Source organism: Giraffa tippelskirchi, chromosome 12, assembly GCF_054371585.1.
Source record: "Giraffa tippelskirchi isolate mGirTip1 chromosome 12, T2T-mGirTip1v1.2.pri, whole genome shotgun sequence".
In the NCBI taxonomy this organism is placed as follows: Eukaryota; Metazoa; Chordata; class Mammalia; order Artiodactyla; family Giraffidae; genus Giraffa; species Giraffa tippelskirchi.
In genome coordinates, this window is record NC_137286.1 from 62,228,607 (window position 1) to 62,251,426 (window position 22,820).

Sequence of the window (22,820 nt, forward strand, 5' to 3'; positions counted from 1 at the left end):
CGAGGTTTTTAGTGTTTCCATACAAATGGAAATTTTTTTGTTCTAGTTCTGTGAAAAATACCTTTGGTAACTTGATGGGGATTGCCTTGAATCTATAGATTGCTTTGGGTAGTATACTCATTTTCACTGTATTCATTCTTCCAATCCATGAACATGATAAATTTCTCCATCTATTTGTCATCCTCGATTTCAACAGTGTTTTATAGTTTTCTATATATAAGTCTTTTGTTTCTTTTGGTAAGTTTATTCCTAAGTATTTTATTCCTTTGTTGCAATGGTGAATGGGATTGTTTCCCTTAATTTCTCTTTCAATTATTTCATTGTTAGTGTATAGGAATGCAAGGGATTTCTGTGTATTAATTTTATATCCTGAAACTTTACTATAATCATTGATGAGTTCTAGTAATTTTCTGGTGGTGTCATTAGGGTTTTCTATACAGAGGATCATGTCATTTGAAAGCAGTGAGAGTTTTAGTTCTTCTTTTCCAATCTGGATTCTTTTTAATTCTCTTGCTTGTCTGATTGCTGTGGCTAAAACTTCTAAAACTATGTTGAATAGTAGTGGTGAGAGTGGGCGCCCTTCTCTTATTCTTGATTTAAGAAAATACTTTCAATTTTTTGCCATTGAGGATAATGTTTTCTGTGGATTTGTCATATGTGGCTTTTATTATGTTGAGGTACATTCCTTCTATGCCTGCTTTCTGGAGTGTTTTTATCATAAATGGGTGCTGAGTTTTGTCAAAGGCTTTCTCTGCATCTATTGAGATAATCATATGACTTTTATCTTTCAATTTGTTAATATGGTGTATCACACTGATTTGAAAATATTGAAGAATTCTTGCATCCCTGGAATAAAGTCCACTTGATCATGATGTATGATCTTTTTAATATATTATTGTATTCTATTTGGTAGAATTTTGTTGAAGATTTTTACATCTATGTTCATCAGTGATACTGGCCTGTAGTTTTATGTGTGTGGGGGGGGGCATCTTTGTCTGGTTTTGGTATTAGGGTGATGGTGGTCTCATAGAATGGATTTGGGAGTTTACCCTCCTCTGCAATTTTCTGGAAGAGTTTGAGTAGGATAGGTGTTAGCTCTTTTCTAAATTTTTGGTAGAATTAACTTGTGAAGCCATCTGGTCTTGGGATTTTGTTTGTTGAAAGATTTTTGAATTCAATTTTGATTTCCATGCTTGTGATTGGGCTAGTCAGATTTTCTATTTCTTCCTGATTTAGTTTTGTAAGGTTATACTTTTCTAAGAATTTGTCCATTTCATTCAAGTTGTCCATTTTATTGGCCTATAGTTGCTCATAGTAGTCTCTTATGATCTTTTGTATTTCTGTGTTGTCTGTCGTGATTTCCTCATTTTTATTTCAAATTTTATTGATTTCATTCTTTTCCTGTTTTATCTTGATGAATCTGGCTAACGGTTTGTCTATTTTGTTTCTCTTCTTGAAGAACCAGTTTTTAGTTTTGTTAATCTTTTCTAGTCTCCCTTGTTTCTTTTTCATTTATTTCTGCTCTGATTTTTTATGAGTTCTTTCCTTCTACTAACTTTGTTTTTGTTTTCCTTTTATTCTAGTTGCTTTAGGTGTAAAGTTAGCTTTATTTGATGTTTCTCTTGTTTCTTGAGGTATGATTGTATTCCTACGAACCTCTCCCGTCTCTTAGTACTGCTTTTACTGAATCTCATAGGTATTGTGTTGTCGTGTTTTCATTATCATTTGTTTCTATGCATATTTTGATTTCCTTTTTGATTTCTTCTGTGATCTGCTGGTTATTCAGAAGTGTGTTGTTTAGCTTCCATATGTTTCTGTTTTTTTATAGTTTTTTTTTTCTGTAGTCGATATATAATTTTACAATATTGTAATCAGAAAAGATGCTTGAAATTATTTCAATTTTTAAAAATTTACCCCAGCTTAATCTAAGTTATATACAACTCTTTGAGAGCCCCTGGACTGCAGCAAGCCAGGCTTCCCTGTCCACCACCAACTCCTGGAGCTTGTTCAGACTCATGTTCATTGAATCAGTGATGCCATCCAACTATCTCATCCTCTGTCATCCCCTTTTCCTCCTGCCTTCAATCTTTCCCAACATCAGGGTCTTTTCCGAAGAATCATTTCTTTGCATCAGGTAGCCAAAGTATTGGAGCTTCAGCTTCAGTATCAGTCCTTTCAGTGAATATTTAGGACTGATTTCCTTTAGGATGGACTGTTTTGATCTCCTTGCAAGGGACTCTCAAGAGTCTTCTCCAATGTCACAGTTCAAAAGAATCAATTCGTAGGCACTCAGTCTTCTTTATGGTCCAACTGTCATATCCATACATGACTACTGGAAAAACCATAGCATTGACTAGACGGACCAAGGCTAGATGTGGCCCAATATGTAATGCATCCTGGAGAATGTTCCCTGTGCACCTGAGAAAAAGGTGAAATCTATTGTTTTGGGGTGAAATGCCCTGTAGACATCAATTAGATCTAACTGGTCCATTGTATCATTTAAAGCTTGAGCTTCTTTGCTAATTTTCTGTTTGCTTCATCTATCCATAGGTGTGAGTGTGATATTAAATTCCCCCACTATTATTGTGTTACTGTTAATTTCCCCTTGTATACTTGTTAGCATTCGCCTTACGTATTGAGGTGCTTCTATGTTGAGTGCAAATATATTTATAATTGTTATATCTTCTTCTTGGATTGATCCCTTGATCATTATGTAGTGGCCTTCTTTTTCTCTTATCATGGTCTTTATTTCACAGTCTATCATGGCTGATGTGAGTATTGCTACTCCTGCTTTCTTTTGGTCTCCATTTTCATGAAATAATTTTTTCCATCCCCTCACTTTCAGCCTGTATGTGTCCCTAGATTTGAGGTGGGTCTCTTGTAGGTAGCATACACAGGGGTTTTGTTTTTGTATCCATTCAGCCAGTCTTTGTCTTTTGGTTGGAGCATTTAACCCTTTTAATTTGAAGGTAATTATTGATAAGTGTGAACATGTTACCATTTACTTTGTTCTTTGGGGTTTATTTTTGCAAACTTCTTCTGTGTTTCCTGTCTAGAGAAGATCCTTTTGCATTTGTTGAAGATCTGGTTTGGTAGTGCTGAGTTCTCTCAGCTTTTGTCTGTAAAGCTTTTGATTTCTCCTTCATATCTGAATGAGATCCTTGCTAGGTAGAGTAATCTGGGTTGTAGATTTTTCTCTTTCATCACATTTTGTATGTCCTCCCATTCCCTTCTGGCCTGAATAGTTTCTATTGAAAGATCAACTGTTATCCTTATGGGAATCCCCTTGTGTGTTATTTTTTGCTTTTCCCTTGCTGCTTTTAATATTTGCTCTTTTTATTTAGTTTTTGTTACCTTGATTAATATGTGTCTGGGGGTGTTTCACCTTAGGTTTACCCACTTTGGGACTCTCTGGGTTTCTCGGACTTGGGTGCTGTTTCCTTCCCCACTTTAGGGACATTTTCAACTATTATCTCTTCAAGTATTTTCTCATGCCCTTTCTTTTTGTCTTCTACTTCTGGGACACCTATGATTCGAATGTTGGTGCATTTAACGTTGTCCTGGAGGTCTCTGAGGTTGTCCTCATTTGTTTTTATTTTTTTCCTCTCTGCTTAACTTATTTCCACCATTCTATCTTCCATCTCACTTATCCACTCTTTCGTCTCAGTTATTCAACTGTTGGTTCCCTCCAGGATGTTTTTAATCTCGGTTATTGCATTGTTCATTATTTATTGACTCTTTATTTCTTCTAGGTCTTTGTTAAACATTTCTTGCATCTTCTCAGTCCTTGTCTCTAGTCTATTTATCTGTAAGTCCATTTTATTTTCAAGACTTTGTATCTTTTCTATCATTATTCTGAATTCTTTTTCAGGTCGATTCCCTATTTCCTCTTCTTTTGCTTGGTTTGATGGGTTTTTTCATGTTCCTTCACTTGCTGGATATTTCTCTGTCTTTTGATTTTGTTTAGGTTGTTGTGTTTAGGGTGCCCTTTCTGCAGGATGCAAGGTTGTGGTTCCTCTTAATTGTGGTGTCTGCTCCATGTAGGTGGGGTTGGACCAGTGGCTTTTCACAGTTTCCTGGTTGGGGGAACTTGTGTCTGTGTTCTGGTGGTTAAAGCTGGATGTCTTCTCTGTGGAGTGCAATGAAGAGTCCAGTAGTGAGTTTTTGGGTGTCTATGGGTTTGGTATGGCTTTGGGCAGCCCAGCTTTTAATGTTCAGGGTTGTGTTTCTGTTTTGCTGGAGAATTAGCATGATATGTCTTGTACTGGAATTTGCTGGCTCTTGGGTGGAGCTTGGTTTCATTGTAGGTATGAAGACTTTTGAGTGGGCTCTTGCCTGTTAATATTCCCTGCAGTTCGGAGTTCTCTGAAGTTCTAAGGTTCTAGAGTTGTGCCTCCTGCTGTTGGGTTTTGGTCCTCCTCTTACAGCAGCCTCAAGACTTCTCTATCCATACAGAACAGAAGATAAAACCCAGGTTAGTGGTGAAAAAACTCTCCAGAGTCAGGAACACACAGAGAGATTCACAGAGTTATACAGAGAATAGAAGAGGGAGGAGGGAGATAAAGGTGACCAGGAGGAGAAAAGGGAGAGTCAAAAAGGGAGAGAGCAATCAAGCCATAATCAAATCCCTAAGTGAAAATGGAGTCTGAAGATTCGATTCTTAAAGGTACAAAATTGATAGCAAATATCAAAAAGCAATAAATGAAAACCTAGAATAGAGTTTAGACTCTCAAAAGCAGAGTATAAAAAATACAACACAAAATAAATCACAAAAATTAAAAGAAATATATATGGAATTTGTTTTTAAAAAATAGTTTTTTTTAAATAAAAGTAATTGATATAAAAATGAAAGTTAAAGGAGTAATATAGAAGTAATTTTTTTAAAAAATTAAAAAGTGATAATAGTAAAAATATATCTAGAAATTTCTCTGGAGCTGCTGTGGGGATGTGGGGTCACTTCAGTGTCAGATAATCCCTTGTTCAGGCTTGCACTTGTTCTCAAGGTCTTTAGTTGCCCCTCAAATGCACAGTCTCAGCATTAACTGTGGGGTTTTAATCTGTTGCACCTGTCACTCCGAGGGCAGTTGCCCCTACTTTGTTTATTTTGACTTCCTCTGTTTGCAAGTTTCCAGTATCTAATTTCCACCCTGACATGAGGGGGCAAAGGTGGCCACTTATTCAGGCTCAGTTGTTCTGTTGTACTCTGGAAAGGGCGGGACACTGCAAGCAAATACTTCTGTCATGTGGGGGGAGTGCTCGCAGTGGATGGACCACACTGGGTTTGCCTCAGCCCAAGGCAGCTTGTACTTCCCAGGTCCACACTGCTCAGGCTCCAGGGTGTTCTGCAAGGACACTGTCCCAAGTGAGCCCTGTGTTTCATGCACTTTCAAGGTCTCAGCCACTCAGGTTCTCAAATACTCTGCAAAGGCACAGAGCCTGAGGGGCTCTGTGTCTTGTGCCCTCTCCAGGTTCAAGATGCTCAGGTGCCCAAGTACCTGCAAGAACACTGTCCCAGGGGGGCCAGGTGTCTTATGCATCTCCCCAGTCCTGGCCGCTCTGTTTCCTGAAAGCACCACAAGGGCACAGTTCCAGGTATGCCTTGTGTCTCCTCCGGGGAGCTGATCTCAGGCTGACACTCCTGGTGGATGTGAACCGTCCAGAATCCCAGAAAGATGTGGTTAGCAACTGGCAGCCTGCTCGCAGCTCAGTGGAAGATGCAGTCTCTGGGGCCGAGATTGCAGCGGCCCTTTACTTTCCGACTCTGATTGTCACACACCTGCCTCTCAGCCTCCAGGGAAGGAGGGCCCTAAATGGTGGCGGGCTTGCTCTCCTTTGGTATTTGCTAAGGCACAGTCCTTTGTTCTGTGAGCACACCAGGGATCACCATGTGGCATTAGAGCCTTTCAAGGGAAAGGTCCTTTTTTTTTTTTTTTTTTGGTCCTTCTGGCAATCCCATAGTTTGGTTATGTCACATTAGCCCCCTCAGATTGTTCTCAGAGCATTCAAGCCTGGTCCCTACTCTAAGGACGGATGATGCAGCCCATGCCTCCCTGCCCATCCCCCACTTGCTGCTGGCCATTGCACGCACATGGCCGCTTCTCCACTGGCAATTGTAGTTGGATGCATATTCTGTGGGTTGTTTTTTTTTTCCTGGTTATGTTGCCCTCTGAGACTCCAAAACTCCCCACTGACACACTTGTGAGAGGGTTTCCTATTGTGTAAAAGCTTCTCCTTCATGACTCCTTTCCCAGGACAGGTCTCCTTCCCTAAATCCTGTCTCTATTTTCATCTTGTATATTTTGTCTTACCTCCTTTTGAAGAGATTGGATTTCTTTTCTGGGTGTCTTGTGTCCCCTGCTATCGTTCAGAAGTTGTTTTGTGGAAGTTGCTCCATATTCAAAAGATCTTTTGATGAATTTGTGGGAGATAAACTAGTCTCCCCGCCCTATTCTTCTGCCATCTTGGGACCGCCCCCACTTTGTTGCTTTCTGAAACTCCTTTTACTTTATCATTAGTCTTCCTGAATTGATTCTTTAATTTTCTTCTCTTTTCTCTCCTATTATCCATATATATGACTTTGTTCTACATTCAGGGATATTTCCTCATCTTATTTTCTAACACATTTTTTGAGTTTTCTAAATTTTTAATTTTAATTTACAAGAATTACAAGGATTTGTGCCTTTAAAAAAATCAAAATCTTTGTTCTTGTTTCATGAATTCAACATCTTCCCTTTTATCTCTAATAGTTCAATGATTTTAATAATAGTAGCTTTTTGTTATTATTGAGGTTTTATTCCCCTGTGTGGCTTTTCTTTTCTTTAAGGAGGGTTTCATTTTTATCTTTGATATAAGAAGTCATATATTTACAGATATAAGTAGTCAGATATCTATTCTTTCTTGCTGTCTGCTCATATTTAAGATGTGGAACCAAGATAATGTTTGGGATATTTGTGCATGGATGGTGCAAATAAAATGGACAACCACACTGGGGAGCCTCAGATCTCATTGTTTGTAGGTTTTCAGAATCCCTGCAGAAGGTTTTCTACCTCCTGCCTGGAATTATTAAACGGTCTTACAGATTTCTGGGTTTAAAGTAGAGAACAGGCTGAAAATCTCAACATTCAGTATATAAATATTCACTTAATGTCCCTATTTTTAGAAGTGTGCTCCATTCACTTGTTCAACTGTTTCAGGAATTCTTAGTCAAGTGACATCCAATGTTCTTCCTCTGAGAAGATAAGCTGGTGGGCTTCTACTGAGGTTATATGGTTGTGTGGATTGTGTGTATATACACAGGGAGAAGGGATAGCTGGTAAATAACATTTTCTTAAGCAATTTTTTTTTGTTTGTTTGTTTTTTTAGCCAATTCTTTTTATTATGTACTTTCCTTTCCAAAGCAATTTTCAAAGCAAATTGCTAGCTGGGTAGTTCTGAGAATACTTCAAGCCTCAGATTCTTCTCTGATAAAATAAGAATAATATTTTCAGTTGTGTATAAAAGCATCTTGCACAGAGTAAACACATAGAAAATAACCAAAAATTGTTGGTTATTTGGATGTTATCTTAATACAGATTGATATTCAATGATATTGTATCCCAATAATCATAACAACTTATATAAGAAAATATGTATTTAAATTTTCTTTATATCTCGCTGGAAGCAGGAAGTCAACAGAGTCTCCTTGAACTTCGCTGTAGAATACAGCGAAGTACTCATTCTAGACACAAGTACCTGGGACCTTTCCAGTGAGTCCACATTTGAGAAGCATTCCAAATATGCAATGACAGTGGCCAATGAAACGTCACACCAGTGTCACCAGCACCTGTAAAGTGAACCATTGTAAATCAGCTGTTTGCTTTTCTTCAAGCCAAGTTTATAAAGGTCTTTTGGGTTAGCTATTGCAACTAGTGCTTAAATGTGACCTAAGCCAGGTATATTCACTCTACTAATTCCAGTAAAATAACTGTGCAAAATTGTGTGTAGTTGAAGGATTTCCCCTTAGAGTCACTAGGATAAATATTGTGTATGACAGGCAGTGACTTCAGTTCAGTTCAGTACAGTTGCTAAGTCGTGTACGACTCTTTGTGACCCCATGAACTGCAGCATACCAGGCTTCCCTGTCCATCATCAACACCTAGAGCTTGCTCAAACTCATGTCCATTGAGTCAGTGATGCCATCCAACCATCTCATCCTCTGTTGCCCCCTTCTCCTCCTGCCTTCAATCTTTCCCAGCATCAGGGTCTTTTCCAATGAGTCAGCTCTTTGCATCAGGTGGCCAAAGTATTGGAGCTTCAGCTTCCGCATCAGTCTTTCCAATGAATATTCATGACTGATTTCCTTTCAGATGGACTGCTTGAATCTCCTTGCAGTCAAAGGGATTCTCAAGAGTCTTCTCCAACATCACAGTTCAGAAGTGTCAATTCTTTGGTGCTCAGTTTTCTTTATGGTCCAACTCCCACATCCATACATGACTACTGGAAAAGCCATAGCTTTAACTAGATGGACAATTGTCAGCAAAGTATTGGCTCTGCTTTTTAATATGCTGTCTAGGTTGGTGATAGCTTTTCTTCCAAGGAGTAAGTGTCTTTTAATTTCATGGCTGCAGTCACCATCTGAAGTGATTTTGAAGTCCCCAAGAATAAAGTCTCTCATCATTTCCATTGTTTCCCCTTCTATTTGCCAAGAAGTGCTGGGACCGGATGCCATGATCTTGTTTTTTTTTTTTAATGTTGTTTTAAACCAGCTTATTCACACTCCTCTTTCACTTTCATCAAGAGGCTTTTCAGTTCTTCTTTGCTTTATGACATAAGGGTGGTGTCTTCTGCATATCTGAAGTTACTATATTTCTCTTGGAAATCGTGATTCTAGCTTGTGCTTAATCCAGCCCAGCATTTCTCACGATGTACTCTGCATACAAGTTAAATAAACAGGGCGACAATATACAACCTTGACATAGTCCTTTCCCAATTTGGTACCAGTCTGTTGTTTCATGTCCGGTTCTAATTGCTGCTTCTTGACCTGCATACAGATTTCTCAAGAGGCTGGTCAGGTTGGTCTCGTATTCCCATCTCTTTAAGAATTTTCCACGGTTTGTTGTGATCCACACAAAGGCTTTGGCATACTCAATAAAGCAGAAGTCAATGTTTTTCTGGAGCTCTCTTGCTTTTTCTATGATCCAATAGATGTTGGCAACTTGATCTCTGGTTCCTCTGCCTGTCCTAAAACCAGGTTGAACATCTGGAATTTCACAGTTCAAGTACTGTTGAAGACTGGCTTGAAGAATTTTGAACATTACTTTGCCAGTGTGTGAGATGAATGCATTTGTGTGGTAGATTGAACATTCTTTGGCATTGCCTTTCTTTGGGATTGGGGTGAAAACTGACCTTTTCCAGTCCTGTGGCCACTGCTGAGTTTTCCAAATTTGCTGGCTTATTGAGGGCAGAACTTTCACAACATCATCTTTTAGGATTTGAAAAAAGCTTAACTGGAATTCCATCACCTCCACTTGCTTTGTTCATAATGATGCTTCCTAAGGCCCACTTGACTTTGCATTCCAAGATGTCTGGCTCTAGGTGAGTGATCACGCTATCGTGGTTATATGGGTCATGAAGATCGTTTTGTATAGCTCTTCCATGTATTCTTGCTACCTCTTCTTAATATCTTCTGCTTCTGTTAGGTCCATACCATATCTGTCCTTTATTGTGCCCATCTTTGCATGAAATGTTCCCTTGGTATCTTTAGCAAGCAGTGACTAGACACTAACAATATGCTTTGGGGAAATTTGAGGTAAAGGCATTCTAGGGGGTGAGTAGAAAATGTCAGCTTAATATGTCTCAAATTAACCCCACTGAAAATTCTCCAAACTTTAGTCCTCAGATTCATTTAAAGGCATTACAATAAACCTACATTGTTGACCTTCCATGGGGTTATTTGCTGATTTCAAGTGGAAAGTTGGACAAGGATTGGCTTTAAGTGCATTCTGGGCTTCCCTGGTAGCTCAGCTGTTAAAGAATCCACCTGCAATGTAGGAGACTCCAGTTCGATTCCTGGGTTGGGAAGATCCCCTGGAAGAGGGATAGACTACCCACTTCAGTATTCATGGGCTTCCCTCATTTCTCAGATGGTAAAGAACCCGCCTGCAATGAGGGAGACCTGGGTTCCATCCTTGGGTTAGGAAGATCCTCTGGAGGAGAGCATGGCAATTTACTCCAGTATTCTTGCCTAGAGAATCCCCGTGGCCAGAGGAGCCTGGCGGGCTACAGTCCACGGGGTTGCAAAGAGCTGGACACGACTGAGTGACTAAGAACAGCATTAAGTGCATTCTAGGCTGTTCAGCTTCCCATCATGGCTTGTTCATGGCAGTTCCTAGGGAAGGTAAGCAAATGTATGAAACCATACCACACAATCACCACAGTTACAAGTTCCTCTAAAACTCCAGTTACTAGAAATTGTATAAACCTGCATTTTAAAAGACTGTTTAGTCTTTTCTGAAATATTATCTGAGTCAAATTGTTCCATTCATTGTCTTGGGAACCTGCTAGGTGGGATAAAATCCCCATGTGACAAAGCCCCAAGACAGGCCTCAGGCAGCTTCACCATCTTGATTTCCATCCATTTTTCTAGACCTTCATGTCCTTCTGGGATGGCATGCTCCTGTTCAGTTGCTTCAGTCAAACTTCCCCTATAAACACTAGACATTCCAGGCTCTTCCACTCCTGAATTTCTGAAAGATTTGGCAATTTGAACTGCTGATAATGTAGCATCTGCACCTCACTGATTTGGCTGGCCTGTGGTCCAGTAAGAGGACTAGGAGGTAATGAATCTTGTGAGGTTTTACAAGACAATTGAATGAGTGAGAGACCCTTCAGTGCAGGGATTTATCTGTGTTAATTCTTTCCTATTACCGGGCACAGAATGTATTTCAGTGATTTTTGGCAATGATGATCATGATCATTGGTGATAACTTAACCTGACCCCTAGAGTGATGATTTTACAAGGATTTAAGAGAAAGAAAGCTTCCCTTCTAAAAAATGTAATGGAGTAAAAGCTCTTTTGGGGGGGAAGAAATTGTTCTACTCTTTTAATGTCAAATTCTTTATTTAAGATCAAATCACTTTATTTTAGCTTGTAACTTATCTAAACATAAGACTAAAAATATTTGTGCTACCCAAAGAATTAAAAAATAGAGACTAGGCTATGACAACAGAACTAATTATAGGTTTGTGTGGACTTCCTTGGCTTTCCAGGTGGCTCAGTGGTAAAGAATCCACCTGTCAATGCAAGGAGACACAGAAGATGCTGGTTCAGTCCCTGGGTTGGGAAGATCCCTTGGAGGAGGAAATAGCAACCGACTCCAATATTTTTGCCTGGAGAATCTCATGGAATCTGATGGACTGCAGTCCTTAGGGTCCTTATGGGCTACTGAGCATGCACACACATGGATTGCCTTTCCTTCCTTTTAAGACCTGAGGCTTGCAGGGTCTTCTAATTTTCTCTGAGTCTGCTTTATACCTTTATTAACTGGAACCACAGCATTCACCTGCATTGTGCACATGTTACTTCTTTTCCCTTTAGTGATCCAAACAAGCACCATTATCATTAGCACAGATCAATGAAGAAGTGATTCTCATTTTTGTCCTAAAACATGTTTCTCATATTGTTTTAGTCCTTAATCTTAGATGAAACTAGAAACCAAACAAACCAAGACATGCAACCTTCTATGCCATGGGCTGCCTTGATTTAAATCTAAGTGCAGATTTGAGAAATCAATGGCTGCAAAACTTTTGGACTTTAAAAATGGAAATTTTCACAATATTATTTGAGAATTATTTTAACATGGCTATATTTATTATTTATGATTAACTCAGGGTCACTTTTTCTACTTTGGTAAGTTCCAAAAGTTATGAAAATCAAAGAAAAATTGGTTATTGTAAATAGATGGGAACAGTTAAAGCCAGCCGACTGGCTGCATGGTTATGTTTATGCTGAACAGTGAGTGAGCCTTGTCAGCCAGGAGTCTCACTGGGCACAGGGGCAGGAGGAGTGTACAAAATGTACCTTTTATCCCCTTCTCTAATCTTTCTCTAAGTTGCTTGACCTGTTTTTCTTCAGGATCTCCCTATTATCAGTACCTCACTCATTTTTACTCTGTTTCTCTTAATGAACAGATTCCTCAATGCTTCTTCATGGAGGATAAACTTACCCTCTTGTGAGAAGTACAGAAGTCTTGAGCTAGAATAACAAAGGAAGATGTCCTTGTAATTCTCTCAATTGCTGAGGAATCAGGCATGTGCACTCACGGCAGGATAGCAGGCCAGTATTGCAGACCTCAGTTGTAGGCAGCAAAAACTTTCCCTTTTTAGTCAAATAGCTTCCAGCTCCACAAAGTGTGGGTTAGGGTCGGGGTGGCACTGGAGTGTGGTACTTGCCAATGCAAACACTGCAGATTAAGGGAAACTTCCACTACAGACTTGTGTTACCGAGTGGTGGAGAGGGATGGTTTGGGAGTTCAGGATTAGCAAATGCCAACTAGTATATATAGGATGGATAAACAACAAGCTCCTGCAGGGAAGTATATTCAAAATCCTGTGATAAGCCATAGTGGAAAAGAACATTAAAAAGAATATGTGTGTGTGTTTATATGTGTGTGTGTGTGTGTGTGTGTGTGTGTGTGTGTGTGTGTGTGTATAACTCAGTCACTTTGCTGTATAGCAAAATTTAACACAACATTCTCATCAACTATACTTCAATAAAATTAAAAAAATAAAAGCATCAAAAAAGAGAAACTTCCACAGATTTGGGGATTTTTCTTAACACCTATCTGAAATGCTGTTGTTAACATATTTTTTCTATAAGATCATGAATAAAGACACGTGTACAAATTAGATCAAAAGAGATCAGCTGCAGGAGCTGGTTCTATATTTCACTTGGGCTGAGCAGCTGGTTCCTCATTCAGCATCTGTCAAGTCTGGTTACCACCAATTTCAAGAAGCCTCTCTAATTCACTGTCTATTTTCACATAAGAGCAAGAGGTTAGGTAACATAGCTAATTGGAATGAGATAAAAACACATGCAAAATACCAAGCAGTGAGTGGGATTACACTTCAGTGCAAATTTGATTTCTCTTATTCACACAATAAAAATAGTACCTAGCAAATCTCTCTTCCTTGTGCTTACAAGGGCTTGCAGTTTGGCAAGCCTTGGTGTTTGTATTACCCTTTCAATTTAAAAACATCCTAGTGCGATTTAACACATTGTAACAAAAATGCATATTTTTTTTTTTAACATTTTCCCTTCTTTTTTTTCTGCCTCAAAAAAAGGCTACATTGAAGGAATTTTGGCCTTATCAGTACCAGGAAATGGAACTCAGAAGCCTAAAGAGTTACCTCACATTAGTCTAACAAAGAAACTTACTGAAAATCACACCATGTCCTTAGATGTAAGTGCCCAGGCCCAGAAAAATCTTCAAATATTGAAGCTTACTTCACAATATCTTTAGGGAAGATGGCACCCCACTCCAGTACTCTTGCCTGGAGAATCCCATGGACAGAGGAGCCTGGTAGGCTGCAGTCCATGGGGTCGCTAAGAGTCGGACACGACTGAGCGGCTTCACTTTCACTTTTCCCTTTCATGCACTGGAGAAGGAAATGGCAACCCACTCCAGTATTCTTGCCTGGAGAATCCCAGGGACGGCGGAGCCTGGTGGGCTGCCGTCTATGGGGTTGCACAAAGTCGGCCACGACTGAAGCGACTTAGCAGCAGCAGCAGCCCAGCAGATGAGGATAATCTCCCAGCTGCTTTTATGGAAAGGGAAGGACAGTGCGCAGGAGAAAGGGGAAGGAGATGGAGGAGGGGTGATGAGTAACCAGCAGTAGGGTGAACCTGGCCTCCACTCATACACTCTGGGCAGCACAGGCTCTTTGCACATGAGTGATTCCTTCCTGTTAGTGCAAAAGGGAAGAGAATGACATAGATATTCTGTCCCGTGCCAGTCTCAGCTATATAATGTTATTGGTCAGAAATGACTGGGGACACTCACGTGGGCTCTGGTTACTTTCAGGACCAGTGTTGTGTCTGGGCTGATCTTTGTGGTTCTTATGATTGCAAGACATCCTCAGCAAAAACCACCAAGAAATTCTGAAGGAAACCTGGTTTATTACTCACATGGCCTGGAGGGTCGGTGGCATGCCTGGGGCCACACAGGGAAGTCTTGGGTAGAGAGAGTGTGCTGGTATAACGTTCTGTCTTACTGGGATCAAGGTCGGATCTAGGGTTTCAGGGTTCACCCTTTACTGTTGAATTTAAAACATAAGGGTAGGAATTAAAGTGTAAGGTAGAAAAGAAAACAGTGGGCAAAAATCAGTTATCTGGTGGCTCAGACGGTAAAACATTTGCCTGCAATGTGGGAGGCCTGGGTTTGATCCCTGGGTTGGGAAGATCCCCTGGAAAAGGAAATAGCAACCCACTCCAGTACTCTTGCCTGGAAAATCCCATGGACAGAGGAGCCTGGTAGGCTATAGTCCTTGGGGTCGCAAAGAGTCGGACATGACTGTGCAACTTCACTTTAATCTTTTAAACCAACCAAAGATGTCTAAACAAAGGGACCTGGTGAGGAGGTGAGGGTGGAAGGGGAAGCCTGGATCTTTATTTCTGTGGCTGGCAATGTATTTATTTAGATAACCATCTTTGAAATGTATGTCAGGCATTATGGAAAGAAAAGAAAAGAAAAACCAATTGCCAGAGCTTATCCCACTTGGGTACAAACAAAGGAGGGGCATTTCATAGTGTTAGCTACCAACACTGATCTCCTTGTGCCCCCAAGAATTCATGGGCTGATACTCCCCAGTGTAACAATGTCAAGAGATGGTGCCTTTGGTGTTGATTAGGTCACGAGGATAGAGCCCTTGTGAATGGAATTAGTGCCTTTGTAGGAGAGAGAGACCCCTTCCACAGGTGAGGATGTAATCGGAGGTCAGCTGTCTGCAACCTGGAAGAGAGACTTCACAAGAACCCAGCTGTCCTGACTCCAGTCTCCAGAAATGTGAGAAGAAAGCTGTCGTTGAAGCACAAACAGACTAAGATAAGAATCCAGTGGGAACTTAACTTTCCAGGTAGAATATATTATGCTATTTTTCAAGCTTCCTTATACAACCTGGACTTCCAATTTATAGGTTGACAGATGCTTTATCTGGGAAGGAAGAAAAACAATATTCCATAATATGAAAAGAGTTTCTAGGAAAAAGTTCCCTTGATGTGAACCATCTTTGAGGAGGGACAGCCAGTCTAGAAATACAGGCAAGTGTCAACCACAGGGATGGAGAAAAGCCTTCTGCAGCCTGACCTTTCTGGGCCGTCTGGCTGGTCCAAGGGTGTCCCCAGGATCTTGGGCACTCTGCAGGCCTTCTCTTCGTTTCTTCTTTTTTTCTAAACATCTCTGGGCCAGCACTCAGGTGAGCCAATGAAAAACAAACTTTGAATGACTTGGGCGTCACTTCCAATCCCTTCTTCTGGCCTTTAAAATCCGGTCTTGGCATTTAATGAGAACAATTTTTCTTTGCGGGTTTTGAATAAGTGAGGGAATGTTATGCATCACTGAAAGAGGGACAGTCCTTTTAGCCTTAGTCCAGGAGTGTGTAGGTCAACATAAAACTCCAACATGGCCTAAGGAAATTCACAAAATTCTAAGGCTACTGAAGAGATTTCTATATACAAAAAACGCTAAATTAGCCCAGACATTTTCGTAATTTACTTCTTACCATGTCTTTGCAGGAAAGACGTGTTCACCAGCTTGTGTTACAGTGTGCCTGTCATGCTTTGAGTCTTCTCTGTCCCATATATAAGTAAACATCAGCCCTGATGCTCCCAACACCAGGCCTGGGGCATTGAAAATGAGCAGAAGCCAGGTCTTCTTCTGACCCATCTGTAAGAATCAGGTTTCACTGCAGAGAAAAAAATAACTCCAAAGATTTTACTCAGTAAATGCCTTAATACACAGCATACTTAATACACAGTATGTAAGTACATACTTACACAATAGGTGGAAGGAATGGGGTACAATCTTTCCATGAAAGATTCTGTGAACATTACAGAGCTCACCCACAAGGAAGTTACTTCCTCTGAGGCCACTAAACCTGCTTCTGCATTGCTTGGCAATTGCGCACTGGGTATCACAAGGCGGCATCAGTGCTGCCGCCACTCCCTTTGGTCAGGAGTTGGAGAAAGTGCACTGTAAAGCAGCTCCTGCTGGAAGCCCCACCCCTAGCCCTAAGACCTTGCTCACCAGCTGGGTAGGGGCTGGGCTGTGCTTTAGTGTCACTTTCAAATCTTACTCAAGTTCATCTAAGTGGCTGAGTCTAATTAACCCTCTAAATCCTTACTAAACCTAATCCTCTAGTTGCAAGGGAGTCTAGGAAACCGAGTTTTAAACTATCCAGCTTCTGCAGATAGAAGTTGAGTGTACTGCAAACTAGTCCATAGTATCCTCTATTTCTCTTCTGTTTGAGGAATGAAGAAGCAGCAGTAGAAAGAAATGATACCCGTGAGGTGCTCACAGCCAATCACATGGCTCAGGATGAGCAGAGAATTAGTCAAAGAACAGCAATAACAACAAAGACAAATGGCAGTTCTGGGCATCTTAAGCTAGCACTGCCCTGAGGTCAGGAAGGTGCAGAGAGGGAACCTTGGCCCAGACCCTGCCAAGATTCAAATTTTTGCCCACTGATGAGCCCCAATTCTGGGCCAGGACCCATCCCAGTTTTTGATAATCTATAATAAAGATAGATTGTAGACAAAAAGAACTGCCTGGCATTTAATTGCTGCTGTAAAATCTCAAAGACTGATAGACTAAGGAGTAACTTCACATTTTCTAATAAACAAAGACAATAGCAATGCTATCAAGTATCTAAAATAACTGAAAGACAATGTTTTCTTTAAATGTATACATTTAAATTCACATTTTAAATGCAATGTTTGATATTAAATTGTTTGCTTATATCAATGCATTTCTTGTAACTGAATATTTTCTTTCATATGGCATATTTTAATTGATGGGTGATATGAGAGAGGTTAGTTCTATGACATGAGTTACCCGAAAACAGAGACAGTGTGTAATTAAAATGACATTTCAACATCTTTGACTATTAAGCTACTGCCTCTCAACTTTTCTTTAAGATGAATGATACTGTTTTCAAAAGAGAAACACTCAGAAAACTATTTTCCAAACCACATAATTAAGTAGGAGCCTTGAAATTTCTATCCAGTTGTCTTATAACTATAAAATTGTTTCATCTCTATTCCTCCAAAGAATCCAGAATATTGCCTAGACAGCCAATAAGCAAATATGAGCCTGTTTAATGAGGCTCCTCAGTTCCAGAAGAGGAACTGGATCTATGGCTTTAGTAACAAAGTATAATACAACCCTTTCTGAAATGTCTGCTTCAAAAGTTACAGGTCCTCCATTTAGAACTACCTGTTTCCCCAGAACCTCATTTCATTTTGGGAAAACACCATCATTTGTGACCTGTGACCCTGTATGTGGGCTGCCCTGGTGCCTCAGTGGTAAAGGGCTTGCCTTCCAATGCAGGATGGGGGTTTGATCCTTGGGTTGGAAAGATCACTGGAGAAGGAAATGGCAATCCACTCTAATATTCTTGCCTGGGAAATCCCACTGACAGAGGAGTCTGGTCGGCTACAGTCCATAGGGTCACAAGAGCCAGACATGACTTAGCAACTGAGCATGCACGCATGGCCTTGTATGTATCTGTCTACCTATTAATCCCACTTTATGTGGGTTTCTTTCCTTAGGAGACATGGCTTTCTTTGCTCTAGAAGGAATGTAAGGACCTGAGAAAATGAAGTCACATATCAGAAGGACCTTTATTCTAACTTGGTCTCAGACTGCCAGCAAGGAGCACAGAGTCTGGCATCTACATAGGAGCCCCATGTGGTCAGATTAGACGAAGATCAGCAAACAACTGGCTAACCCTTCACGAAGGGTGTTTTCTGGTGTTTTATTTTTTCTTAAAATCCTTTATCTCCTCCAGCTTCTTCACCCCTCTGATTTCTCTTGCTTTTATCCCTCCACCCAACATCCTATTATCAGATTTCCTTTATGGAACAAGCCAGTTCACACTGACTGCCTGGCACTTGCACATTTTCCTTATGTGTGGGAAATCCCCTCCTTATGCACTTTGGTGAGAGGCAGAACCTACTCCCACTTCTATTCTACAGAAGCTATGCCTGGTGGTCTGTTTCAGCACTCTTTGCAGGAAGATACAGGCTTTGGCCATCTCAGACACCTGAATCCTGAATTAGAAACAGTGAAGCAGGGAAGCAAGGCCAGCAGAAACACTGGTGGCTAGCAAAGGATGCAGAGAGATCAAGTTTCTGGGAGTATTATTCTGTTTGGGCTGCCATAGCAAAATACCAAAGCCTGGTGGCCTAAACAATAGACACTCATTTCTCAGGGGGAAGGGAGTCAAGACTTAGGTTCCTCTTGAGGCCTCTTCTTGGTTTGCAGACAGCTGCTTTCTCTCAGCTGGTCTTCCCCTACGCACACACACCTCTGGTGTCTCTCCCTCTTCCTATAAGGCCACATCCTATGGCCTCATTTGACTTCAATTACTTCCTTAAAGGCCCATCTCTAAACATAATCACATTGGGGGGTCAGGGTTTCAACATATGAATTTGGAAATGACACAATTCAGTCCGTAACACTAGGCAGCAATGCTGCTGTCCAAATCCAGTGCCCAGGCCAACCAGCTGCAGGCGGCACAGTGGTCACTGCCTGGTCAGGGGAGTGGCATCACAACTGAGCTGGCTATGCCATACGGTTTGGAACATAATCCTAACCAAATAGCCCCAAATATAGCCCTCTGGCCTTCCTTAAGAGAATTCTTTTCAGCAAGTCACCAAAGATGTTGAACCACAGAGTGACTTCTTCACCTCACCCCACTCCATACTATTTAACTGCAGCTATCACTTCGGAGGTTGTCTTGACTTTCTCAATTCCTGGACTTCAACTTAAGCTATAAATTATCCTCCTCCAACTAAAAATGCTAGTGGAATGGAAGTCATGGTTCTGCTCTAATTGTAGAAATTTATGTAAACCAAATTATACCTGTTAGAAGAGTGATTCTCAAAGTGGGTTCCTGGGCAAACAGCAAGGCTGTCACTTGCACACTCAGAAGAGTTGCAAGCTTTTGGTCCCACTCAAGACCCTAGAAACTCTGACGGTGGAGCCCGGTAAGTTGTTTCGATATGCCCTCCAGGTGATGCTGATACATAGTCAAGTTTGAGAACCACTGGTTATGAGAAGCCTTCACTTGAGTATAAAACATTTGGGACAAAAACCATAATAGAAAACCTCACAATCATCAGCATGAACCATATCTTCCCACCTGCTACACATGACATTACAATGCTGTTTATCTGTCTAAAAATCAGAATTACTATGCATTCATGTGATTAGAAATTTCTTCATTTGTTCTCCAAATACTTAGGCTATGCTGTTGATCAAAAGTGTGTCTATCTACAGCACCAACTACTATTTAGCTTCATGGAAGTGCCACTCTGGGACCATTTTCTGCACTTACTATGGGTTCAGATAAACCAATTAGGCCCCAGTGGGCCTCTTTTCAAGCATACACAAGATAGAAAGACAAAGTGATATCATAAGGTTATCTCTATGTTGTTGTTGTTCAGACGTCCAGTTGTGTCCAAATCTTTGTGACCTCATGGACTGCAGCACGCCAGGCCTCTCTGTCCTTCACCATTACTGGATATTTGCACAAGTTTGTGTCCATTGCATCAGTGATGCCATCCAGCCATCTCATCCACTGATGCCCTCTTCTCCTTCTGCCCTCAATCTTTCCCAGCCTTGGGGACTTTTCCAATGAGTGAGTTATTTGCATCAGATAACCAAATTACTGGAGTTTCAGCTTCAGCAACAGTCTTTACAGAGTATTCATGGTTGATTTCCCTTAAGATTGACTGGTTTGATCTTGCTGTCCAAGGGACTCTCAGAGTCTTCCCCAGCACCACAGGTTGAAGGCATCAATTCTTCAGAGCTCAGCCTTCTTCATGGTCCAGCTGTCACAATTGCACATGACCACAGGGAAGACCATAGGCTTGACTATACGGACCTTTGTCAACAGAGTAATGTCTCTGCTTTTCAACACACAGTCTAGGTTTGTCATAGCTTTCCTGCCAAGAAGCAATTGTCTTCTGATTTCATGGCTACAGTCACCGTCCACAGTGCCCCAAGAAAAGGAAATCTGTCACTACTTCCACCTTTTCCCCTTCTATTTGCCATGAAGTAATGGGGCCAGATACCATGATCTTAGTTTCTTTAATACTTAGTTTTAAGTTGGCTCTTTCACTCTCCTCCTTCACCCTCATCAAGAGACACTTTACTTCTTGTTCGCTTTCTGCCATTAGAATGGCATCATCCGCATATCTGAAGTTGTTGATGTTTCTCCTGCCTATCTTAATTCCAGCCTGTAACTCATCCAGCGAGGCATTTCTCATGATGTGCTCAGTGTATAGATTAAACAAACAGGGTGACAGCAAACAGTTCTGTTGTACTCCTTTCTCGAGCTTGAACCAATCAGTTGTTCCACATAGTGTTCCAACTATTGCTTCTTGACCCACATACAGGTTTCTCAGGAGACAGGTAAGATATTCTGGTATTTCCATCTCCATGACATGATTCTAATTAAAATTAAAAAATCCAAAAATGTCCCAATGGAGTCACCAAAAAGTATCCAAAATGTTTTCTTCCCTATTTTGTTTACAGGAACTCTATGTGCTAACTAAAAATAGTTTTGCTTAAAAACAAAAGAAGAAACACATGAAGAAATTCTGGGAGGTGACGGACATGTTCAGAACTGTGAGTACAGTGGTGGTTCCACAGGTATGTGTATATGTCCAAACTCATCAAGATGCATACATTAAATATGTGTAGTTTTCATCTTTTAATATATTATGCTTGCCTCAAAAAAAAAAGCATTAAAAATAAATGTTTATCTCTCCATTAGAGAATATCTCTACCAACAAGACTTCTTTGGCTGAGCCTTTTTTGTTGTATGCATGGGAAAAGAAAGTATAACTATACAATTTCAAATAACACATTAATATAGAACCTCTTATCCTTACCCTAAAAACAAACAAACAAAAAATTACAACTTTACATTAGTTATAACCTTGTCACTTTTTCCATGGAAAGTTTTAATCATTTTGTCATATTTAGGTGAATCACTGCTACACCAGCATAGTTATTAGTTCTTTCAGTTTGGTTTAATGAAAACCATAGCTCTTCAAAAAGAAGAGATACTTAAATTATCTTATGAGTTATTAAAGATAGCAATCATTTAAAAGTTCTTGGCAAAAGCAAATATCTTCACTATATGAGATATGAAGTATGCTCCATGTTTTATATTTAAGTTAATAGAACATTTTTGGTCAGATGCTATGACATATCTAAATATCACACCTTTATTTTGGTGATGTGGCTGATCAGTGATAGGAGCATGCTGTATTATGTTGTTATGAAGATAATGCCATAGGCTGATAGATGCTATTCTTATAGAAAACAGCTGCTTTTAAAAAATGTTTATATTCTTGAAATGAACAACTTTCACTTAGGACACCATCAGCGAGGGTTTTCTAAAGCACTCAGTGAAATATACTCCAGATCTAGAAAAAGAGATGCTTACATGGTCAAATAAGGAGATCAGTGTTACAGACAACATGAAAAAGGCATGCAGTTTTCTGCAAGGGCTCTTTAGGAATTCATTTATTTGCTTATGTCATTGTCCAAAGCACTGGAAAGAATCCCTTTCCAGTTTGTTAAGCAAATGAATCAAGAATACATAATACCTAAGGAAAGAAATGAGAACGATCTACTTTCTTTGTTAGAAGAGCCTTGAGAAGAGGCAGCCAGAGAAACCTGCCTTCTGTGGCAGTGTTCATGAGAACCTCGGACTCCACTCTTACTACCCGTTCACTCATACATTCACTGATTCATTCCTTCCAGGAACAATTGTTGGGTACCTCCCAGCTCTAGGCTTTGGTACTGGGGATAAGCCATGTACAAAACAGAATCATGGGTTCTCATTCTAGTAACTGAAAATATCAGAGAGTGGAAGAATTCCCTCCAGCACTGAGCAAGGTGACTTGCTGGAGAAACGACGTGGCCATCCTGATTGTGCTGTGGGTGATGGCAAGATTACTGCTGCTTGGCCCTGTGATGTTGCCCGGCTGCACATCAGCTCCCTACTCTTGCCCAGAGCTTGGCCACCTGGTGTTGAGGTGTCTCACTCACTTCTGGAGAAGGAGACCAAGACTATGGGGTGGGTAATCAAGGAAAGTGGATATTGCACCTTTTACTAAAAATGAAAAAAAAGAAAAAAGAAAATAGAGCTGGCAGGGACCTTGGAGAGCTAGTTGAAACTCCTCACTTGCACAGAAGATTTTATGGGCCGTTTGACATTACTCAAAAGACTACTGGAGTCTCCCAAGCTTACAAAACCCAAATGACAGTTGGGTTATTTTATCCGTGGTGCTTCCTAGGACCTCCCCAACTCTGCTAGTGCAAAGGTTGCCCCATTTGGAAACTCTGTGTGCACACTTCTGTTGGCCTTTGAGGATGCTCATCCCTGTACCACTGCCCACGTCTCCTTGGGAATCACCTTCTGCTGGCAATCCAGAGCCCTCTACATAGGCAAGACACTGCTAGCTCTCCATTCTCTCAGTGAATATGTTTCTTCTCCAGTCTTATCTAGGGATTCAGATGGGATGAGTCCAAAAAACACTGAGCTTC

General features: G+C 40.6%; 1 long non-coding RNA gene across 2 annotated transcripts in view; it reads left to right on the plus strand.

Moving 5' to 3' along the window:
- The window catches only part of LOC145530306 (uncharacterized), a 161,634-nt gene that overhangs the window by 41,571 nt on the left and 97,243 nt on the right, over positions 1-22,820 (plus strand). The window contains exons 3-6 of one of the 2 annotated variants that reach the window (XR_014071644.1): positions 10,227-10,375; positions 12,169-12,313; positions 15,172-15,295; positions 20,796-20,888. This is a non-coding gene — a long non-coding RNA (uncharacterized LOC145530306). Of the gene's footprint in view, positions 1-10,226; positions 10,376-12,168; positions 12,770-15,171; positions 15,296-20,795; positions 20,889-22,820 lie in introns of those variants that run through there. The other variant, XR_014071645.1, reaches the window with a different exon arrangement.